Source organism: Pelobates fuscus, chromosome 3, assembly GCF_036172605.1.
Source record: "Pelobates fuscus isolate aPelFus1 chromosome 3, aPelFus1.pri, whole genome shotgun sequence".
NCBI lineage: Eukaryota > Metazoa > Chordata > Amphibia > Anura > Pelobatidae > Pelobates > Pelobates fuscus.
Window position 1 is genome coordinate 227218397 of NC_086319.1, and position 9781 is coordinate 227228177.

Sequence of the window (9781 nt, forward strand, 5' to 3'; positions counted from 1 at the left end):
GACAATATTATTTTGTATATCAATTAGTTATCTCTATTCTATAATTGTAAAGTACTTTGGAATATGTAGGCACTATATAAATACTCCTACTCCTACTACTACTACTAATATGCCAATATTTCTATAACAATATATGTGTTATATTTTTCCTCCACTAATAAATTAATCCACCTCATATTTTTTTGTGTTATTATTTTAATTTCATAATATATCCAAGATTAGCCCTCTCTGGTGTTCCCTTATCCTTATGTTTTATTTTTACATTTACAAAGCTATATAAAACAATATAATTAATATGCTCTGATTATTTTACATAAAATATGAAAAAAGTAGAAATAGAGAATTTAAAGGACAGATATTATAATTTAATATAAAACCACAAAATAACTTGATTGTGCTAGAAGCAAAATATAAAAACAACTAACTGTTGACTTAGATAGTCTGTTATTTCTAAACATTTCACATAAGCATCTTATCAGGAGTCAAAGGCTAAAGCCACAATCTATTAGTTTTCTAGTACCAAAGTCGTACTGTGCTAACCTTGAATACCTCTGACATTTAAGATAAATGGGATTGAGATATTTCATAATATGCAATTAAATTCAATAGCAACATAGATAAGTGAGAATCTGTTACATTTAACCCCTTAAGGACACATGACGTGTGTGACATGTCATGATTCCCTTTTATTGCAGAAGTTTGGTCCTTAAGGGGTTAAAGCTACAGACCAATAGAAGACAGTAAGGAATGTAGTATGTGTGTGTGTATGTGTGTAGATTGTATCATAACTTGATTGTAGTTTCAGATTAGGCACATATAATGTGGTTAAGGATTGGTCCTTTTAAAGAACAATTTCTGTGGTTGTATAAAAGGTAATGCTCTATTTTCTTTCCATTCTTCTGTGTGCATTTTCTGCTTGATGTACCTAAAGGACCACTAAAGTGCCAGGAAACAAACTTGTTTTCCTGGCTCTATAGGGTCTTTAGGTCCCCCCCACCCTCAGGGTCCCACTCTTAGGGTGGGCTGAGGGAGAGGAAGGGGTTAAACTCTTACCTTTCTCCAGTGCCAGGCTCCCTCGGCGCTGGGGAACTCTCCTCCCTCTTCCGACGTCAGCACTGAATGCTCATGCGCAGCAAGAGCCACGCGTGCATTCAATCAGTCCATTGGAAAGCATTTGTGATTTTCACGGAAGCGCCTCTAGCGGCTGTCAATGAGACAGCCACTAGAGGCTGAATTAACCCTATTGTAAACATAGCTGTTTCTCTGAAACTGCTTTGTTTACAGCTGCAGGTTTAACCATAGATGGACCTGGCACCCAGACCACTTCATTGAGCTGAAGTGGTCTGAGTGCCTATAGTGGTCCTTTAAGGACCACCTCACAGCCCAAATAAAATCAAAGTTTAGTATATATAGCCCCAATGAATATATGCATACATTTCATTATGCATTTTTTCATTGTAGGTATATCTTAAGAGAGCTTACAAAAGCTGCAGTTCTCTTGTCTGCAGCACTTGCGACCTCACCCCCTCCCCCTTCTAACTAAGCCCCAATGTTATGTGGCTGTCCAACTTCCTAATTCAGCTCAATAAGAAATCTTTGCAAGGCAAGTGCTCTGAGCAAATGCCTATTGAGTTTAGCTCCAGTGAGCTAAACTACCAGAACATAACAGGATCAGTTGTTAATTGATAGCCAGGGAGGGTGTAACATGTAAGTTATGAAAGTTTTATCAGTTCTATCAATTTTATTGATATCTGCACTTTTTGTAAAGCATAAAGTACTTAAAGGACCACTCTAGGCACCCAGACCACTTCAGCTTAATGAAGTGGTCTGGGTGCCAGGTCCAGCTAGGGTTAACCCATTTTTTTTTTATAAACATAGCAGTTTCAGAGAAACTGCTATGTTTATAAATGGGTTAAGCCTTCCCCCAAATCCTCTAGTGGCTGTCTCACTGACAGCCGCTAGAGGCGTTTGCGTGATTCTCACTGTGAAAATCGCAATGAGAGCACGCAAGCGTCCATAGGAAAGCATTGTAAATGCTTTCCTATGCGACCGGCCGAATGCGCGCGCAGCTCTTGCCGCGCGTGCGCATTCAGCCGACGGGGCGGAACTAAGGAGGATCGGAGGCAGAGAGCTCCCCACCCAGCGCTGGAAAAATGTAAGTTTTACCCCTTTTCCCCTTTCTAGAGCCGGGCGGGAGGGGGTCCCTGTATGTATGTTCTCCTGGCACTATAGTGGTCCTTTAAGCAAGCTAACATGCTTTTGTGTTTGTAGTGTTCAGCCTATTTAACCAGGGCCGGACTGGCCCACCGGGATAGCGAGAAATTTCCCGGTGGGCCGTCGGCACCTGGGGCCGGGCAGACACCTGGGTCTGCTGGCGGCCTCTGGGGGAGGTCTGCTGGTGGCCGCTGGGGGAGCTGCGCTGGCTCTGCTCCCCCAGCGTGCAGCTGAATGAGACCGGGGCCGGAATATGACGTCATATTCCGGCCCCGGTCTCATTCAGCAGCGCGCGAGGGCGGGAGAGCAGAGCCAGCGCAGCTCCCCCAGTGGCCGCTAGTACAAGTCCCCCAGCGGCCGCCAGCAGACCTGCCCCAGCGGCCTCCTGCACTGCACGACCCCCTGGCAGGTAGGAGTAATGTGTGTCAGTGTGAGTTTGTCTGTGTGTCATGGTGTGTGTGTCTGTCTGTGTCATGGTGTGTGTCTGTATGGTGTGTGTGTCTGTCTGTCTGTCTGTGTCATGGTGTGTGTGTCTGTCTGTGTTATGGTGTCTGTCTGTATGGTGTGTGTGTGTGTCTGTCTGTGTCATGGTGTGTGTCTGTATGGTGTGTGTGTCTGTCTGTCTGTGTCATCGTGTGTGTGTCTGTCTGTGTTATGGTGTCTGTCTGTATGGTGTGTGTGTGTGTCTGTCTGTCTGTGTCATGGTGTGTGTGTGTGTGTGTGTGTGTCTGTCTGTGTCATGGTGTGTCTGTCCGTCATGGTGTGTGTGTCTGTGTCATGGTGTGTGTGTCATGGTATATGTGTGTGTGTCTGTCTGTGTCATGGTGTCTGCCTGTATGGTGTGTGTGTGTGTCTGTCTGTCATGGTGTGTGTGTGTGTCTGTCATGGTGTGTGTGTGTATGTCTGTGTCATGGTGTGTCTGTCCGTCATGGTGTGTGTGTCTGTGTCATGGGGTGTGTGTCTGTCTGTGTCATGGTGTGTGTGCCATGGTATATGTGTGTCTGTTTCATGGTGTCTGTCTGTATGGTGTGTGTGTGTGTGTGTGTGTCTGTCTGTATGGTGTGTGTGTGTGTGTGTGTGTCTGTCTGTCTGTCTGCCATGGTGTGTGTGTGTGTCTGTCTGTCATGGTGTGTGTGTGTATGTCTGTGTCATGGTGTGTCTGTCCGTCATGGTGTGTGTGTCTCTGTCATGGGGCGTGTGTCTGTCTGTGTCATGGTGTGTGTGTCATTGTATATGTGTGTGTGTCTGTCTGTGTCATGGTGTGTGTGTGGGTCTGTCTGCATCATGGTCTGTCTGTGTCATAGTCTGTCATGGTGTGTGTATGTCATGGGGTGTGTATCTGTCATGGTATATGTGTGTTTCTGTGTTTGTCATGGTGTATATGTGTGTTTAAAAATAGTGTTTTTGCTCACCTTTTTTTTTCCCACGCAGCGAGCTGGTTTCCCCTCGACTGGCCCTGCCTCTATGGCTGAGATCATCAAGCTTGATGATCTCAGCCAATCCAATGCTTTGCCATTGGATTGGCTGCAAAACGTTACACCAATCAGCCTCTCCTCATAGAGATGCATTGAATCAATGTATCTCTATGGGGAACGTTCAGCACCTACAGATTGTGGAGGCCCTGAATGTAGGTGCACTGACACAGGAAGCACCTCTAGTGACCGTCTGAGTGACTGTCACTAGCGGTGTCACTTTGAAGCAATGTAAACACTGCCTTTTCTCTGAAAAGTCAGTGTTTAGGTTGAAAAGCCTGTAGGGACATGCATATATATATTACTCAATCATCTTTCATGGCAAGACATAGCCTTACATGTTACACGCGACAATATATGGCGCAGTGACTTTTGGGGCCGGCATACATTTTTTTATCCAAGGCTGCTTTGTATCCCCAGTCCGGCCCTGTATTTAACTAGCTAGCTTTGAAATCCATATACTAGTCCAGGCATAGGCAACCTTCGGCACTTCAGATGTTTTGGACTACACGTCCCATGATGCTTTGCCAGCATTATGAGTGTAAGAGCATTATGGGAGATGTAGTCCAAAACATCTGGAGTGCCGAAGGTTGCCTGTCCCTGTACTAGTCTATGTAGTGTATATTTAAGTAGAAGTTTGATTGCAGTAGGGTTGCACTGGGTAACACAAGAGTGAGCGCAATTCATGCAATGCACATATTACTTAATCTTTCCTATATCTGGGATTGTTTAGGGTAAAATAACATAGCCTCTCAGCCATCTTTGATATAAGCATCCATATTCCTAATAGGCTTTAATTTAATTTGTTTGAGTCAAAATCAGAAATGATGCAATTCTATTATTATTAAAGTATTTTTTATAGAAGTCACCTTTGAAGTATATGGGAATATTCGTGAACAATCACTTGAAACTTTTTTTCTATCAGTTGGAATTATTTCTGATGCTAATTTAAATTAATTAAGGCTTTAGTGCACAGTTTGTTAGATAAATGTGTTTTTGCAATATTTGATCCGGGCTCCAGCCTCCAAATGACATATACAGCGAGTGTGAATGAACTGATTCTCTAGAAGATCATGGAGGAGATATGTAAAAGCAAATGCTAATACAGAAGGTAACTGACAATCTTAAAAGAGACTTGCTGTTCAGAAAATATTGGGAATTACAGAATTGCAGGAAAAAAGTATCCATTTGTGGGAAAGGTAGATATCTGAGAAGAAGAAAAAAATGTAGTCAGTCCTTGTTTTCTACCCTAGCAAATTTGACTGAATATGTGAAATATCAATTCGGCTCTGGCAACATTGAAGACAGTAGCATACTAACACAAGGGGCGAAGGGGTGGTACGCCTAAGGCACCCCCCTGTTGCCAGATCAGGCACCTCGGAGATTCACCTTTAAAGGCAATTGGAATTTTTGTACATCAGTTATTTGAAAAGCTTTTCTAATAGACTGGGATCATTTTAGCCTCTTAGTGACCAGACCGTTTTTCATTTTCTTACTGTTAAGGACCAGGGCTGTTTTTACATTTCTGCGGTGTTTGTGTTTAGCTGTAATTTTCCTCTTACTCAATGACTGTACCCACACATATTATATATATATTTTTTCCATTAAATGGTCTTTCCAAAGATACCATTATTGTCATCATATCATATAATTTACTATAAAAAAATTTATAAAATATGATGAACAAAATGTAAAAAAGCACACTTTTTCTAACTTTGACCGCCAAAATCTGTTACGCATCTGCAACCACCGTAAACCACCCGTGCTAAATAGTTTCTAAATGTTGTCCTGAGTTTAGAAATACCCAATGTTAACATTTTCTTAGCTTTTTTTAAAAAATGTTTAGGACAATAAGTACAAGTAGCACTTTGCTATTTCCATACAATTTATTTTCAAAATTAACAAAATTTACATTGTAACACGAATATCTGTCAGGAATCCCTGAATAAAGCTTCACATGTATATATTTTTTAAAAGAAGACAACTTAAGGTATCAAAGTTGGGGTATTTTGACTGTTTTCATGCAACCATTTTACCACCAATCTATGCCAAATTTAAAAAAAGAATAATAATTGGTGATTTTTTTGGACACACATAGCAACTTTAACGGTTACTGCCAAAGAACACCAAATATGTGTTCAGCAACATCTCCTGAGTACAGTGATGCCACCCATATATAGGTGTGTCCGGTTCTATGGGGGCTAAAAGACCTTATTTGAAGCCAGCCAATGTTATTTACCCTCATCAAACCATATATTTTTGAATAGTAGACACCCTAAGGTATTTCAAATGGTGTTATTTTAACACTTTCCATGCACTAATTTTACCATCAGTGTTTGTCAAACTTTTGGGTAGTCATTTTTTTGTGTTATTTTTCTCTCACATTGGACTTTAGGTATGGATTCTTAGTTCCTGTTATGTGTCACTGACAAAGAACACCCCAATATGTGTTCAGCAACATCTGCTGAGTACAACAGTACCCCCAATGTACAGGTTTTATGGGTTTTTGCAAACTTACAGGGGACAAATGAAGGGCTTTCGCCTTTTCCATGTTTGCACATTCAAATTTGCCAGATTGGTTTGCTGGGCCTATGTTGCCTTTGAGACCGTATGGCAGCCCAGGAATGAAAATTAAGCCCATCATGGCATACCATTTGTAAAAGAAGACAACCCACGGTATTCAAATTGGGGTATGTCCAGTATTTTTTAATAGCCACTTAGTCACAAGCCCTAGCCAAAATGAGCATTTATCACACATAAACTGCCATTTCACTGATGATATTATCAGCATAATACATTTTACTGCTCTAAAACACTCATATTTGTGTAAAGTTAATGTCTCACAAGTACAACAGTACCCCTCAAGTACAGGTTTTATGGTGATTTGGAAGGTTACATTGTCAAACATAACATTTCTAAATTTCTGTTTTTGTAAATTGCTATTTGCCAGATTGGCTATGTTGCCTTTGAGACGATATGGCAGCCCAGAAATGAAAATTAACTCCACAATGACATACATTGAAACAGAATTTAGTAAGGATATTGACCAAAGGACAGGTCAGGGTGTCTCCTAACAACTAAAACTACAAGTTGGGGAAGGCCTATAACTATATCTCCTAGTAAAAAAATAGGTCACCTAGTTGTACTAGATAAACAGGGTATAACCCAAGGCATTCACTCCAAATGGAAGTGAATGTTTAGGAATAGGTACAACTTAGGTTAAATAAGTAGCTCACATGCCAAGAAATATAGTAAAAACCTTTATTAGTACATAAGGTTCAGTCCTTGGTCCCCTACTGTTCTCCATCTATACTGTCTCCCTTGGTAAACTCATTAGCTCCTTTGGCTTCCAATATCATTTCTATGCAGATGACACACAAATGTACCTGTCCTCTCCTGATCTCTCCCCGTCCCTCTTGACTAGTGTCTCTGACTGCCTCTCTGCTGTTTCTAACTGGATGGCTGCCCACTTCCTTAAACTAAACTGTCTGTCTCTCTCCAAGTCAATGGTGCTACCATCAGCTCCACCACGCAGGCTCGCTGCCTAGGTGTTCTCTTTGACTCCGACCTCTCCTTCAAGCCTATTGTTCAATCTTTCGCCAAATCCTGTCATTTCCATCTCAAAAATATTGCGCACATCCGCCCCTACTTAACGCCAGATGCGACCAAGGTGTTGGTCCATTCCACTGTCCTTTCTCGCCTTGACTACTGTAATCCGCTTCTCAGTGGTCTTACGTGCTTCCAACTTGCACCGTTACAGTCCATAATGAATGCGGCGGTGAGGCTCATCTTCCTGTCCGCCCGCACCAACCATGCCTCACCCTTCTGTCAGTCCCTACATTGGCTTCCTATAAAACAAAGAGCTCAATTTAAAATACTGGTTCTTGCTTTCAGATCTCTACATAATGCTGCTCCCACCTATCTGTCCTCCCTTATACATAAGTATGTCCCGTCTAGGCCCTTACGATCTGCTGGAGACTTACGTCTATCTTCTGTCCGTACTCCCACCTCTGATGCTCTCCTTCAAGATTTCTCAAGGGCTGCATCGTTCCTGTGGAACTCGCTTCCCTCCTCCGTTAGATGCTCACCCAGTCTCCACTCCTTCAAAAAATCATTAAAAACCCACTTCTTCATAAAAGTGTATCAATTAAACTGTTAATAGCTCCCGACTGATTCCTCTTCTGCAACTGTCACTAGTCTAATACTATCCTTACCTTTTTGTGTCATTTTACCCGACTCCCTCTAGCATGTAAGCTCATTGAGCAGGGCCCTCAACCCCTCTTTTCCGGTGTGTCCAACTTGTCTGGTTACAACTACATGTCTGTTTGTCCACCCATTGTAAAGCACTGCGGAATTTAATGGCACTCTATAAATATCATAATAATAATAATAATAATAATAATAATAATAAGGCATAGAGCTACTATACACAGTGAAGGGGTCCCGAATAGGAACAGACTATATATGTTAGGTATAGGGAAACACCATAGGGTGCAGACAGGCATTCCACTACAATGAAATCAAAAATAAATTGGTAAGAGCACACTAAAAAACATGCATATTACCACTTATATACACTTAAATGTATACTGCAGATAAAACAAAACAGGAAAATAAAACATTGGGTAATAAAGTTTAAACTATGATAAAATTAGACACACTCACATGGTCATGAGCCACTTAAAATGAGCAATATTATATCAGACTAATGGTATTGGGAAAATACAAGTGGTCTCAGGATACCAGACTGTCCTCTCCGTGTTGTTCTTATGGTGTTTTTTTTTACAGATACGCCAGGTTGCAGGATATCAGCAAAAATACATTTATTGGCCAAACTTTTTAAAAGAGACAGCTTTAAATAAAATAAAAGAGTCCACTATACAATTGTTAAGGTACTTGACGCATTTTGGCATTAGCTTTTTTTCAAAAATCCATTCTCCACCTTCTACAACCAAGTCTTTAAATATGCCGGTATTTGGCGCCTTTTTTCGTCCATGAAAACTCCTCCTACTTCCATTTTCAGCACCAGGACTGCATCCTCCGTCCTGGCGTCCTTTCCATGTGGTTTCCGCTTACATCATTGGTGATCATGACGTGATTGGTGATCATCACATGTATCGGGCGGGATGAAGTCTCATGTTTCTTCTTGCCGGTTCTGACCTCACTTAATATGAAAGTTCAATATGCATATGGGCAACAAACATATATATGGACAAATTCAACATTTTAAACAACATGATAACCATATCAAAGTTTAAAACAAACTAATTAAACATATATGTATACATAATTCCCTATATCCTAAAAAATATTTTATTTATATATCTAAAAATCTATTTGATATAATAAACCCCAGAAACATATTTCAAAACCTAAAATAGGAATAAAATACAGGATGATTCTGAGCGCTCATAAGAGGCAGGGGAAAGGGAGTGAAGACAAGAAAAAACATGTATTAGAATTTTCAATATATTAAAAATACATGTTTTACAGTAAATATAATAATAATAATAATAATAATAATAATAATAAGATAAGACACCCATTTGTATAAATATAAGAAACCACTATATATATATATATATATATATATATATATATATATATCAAAGATATCTAAAAACCTTATCTATACAAAATCTTTTACATAAAATCCATATAACTTTTTTAAAACCACATGTTCAAATTTAAAAATGTTATAGGAAAGACTAATTTGCTATATATATATATATGAGGTAATTTCAGAATCGGCATTAAGTCCTTGTGGTATGAGGGTGTTCATATTAAATATCAATTTCATCTCTGTTTTACTGAGGAGACTATTTCTGTCTCCTCCCCTCCAGTGTACCTTTATTCCTTCTATTCCTATGAATTCCAGACCATCTGGATCCCCATTGTGGAATTCTATAAAGTGCTTAGAGACGCTATGGTTAATAAATGTATGATTAATTTTATAAATATGTTCCCTAATGCGGATTTTTAAAAGCCGTGAGGTTTTCCCTATATATTGAAAGCCACAAGGGCAAGTCAACATATAGACCACATCCTTGCTATTGCAAGTAATGAAGGTTTTTATATGATATTCTTTTTTGTTG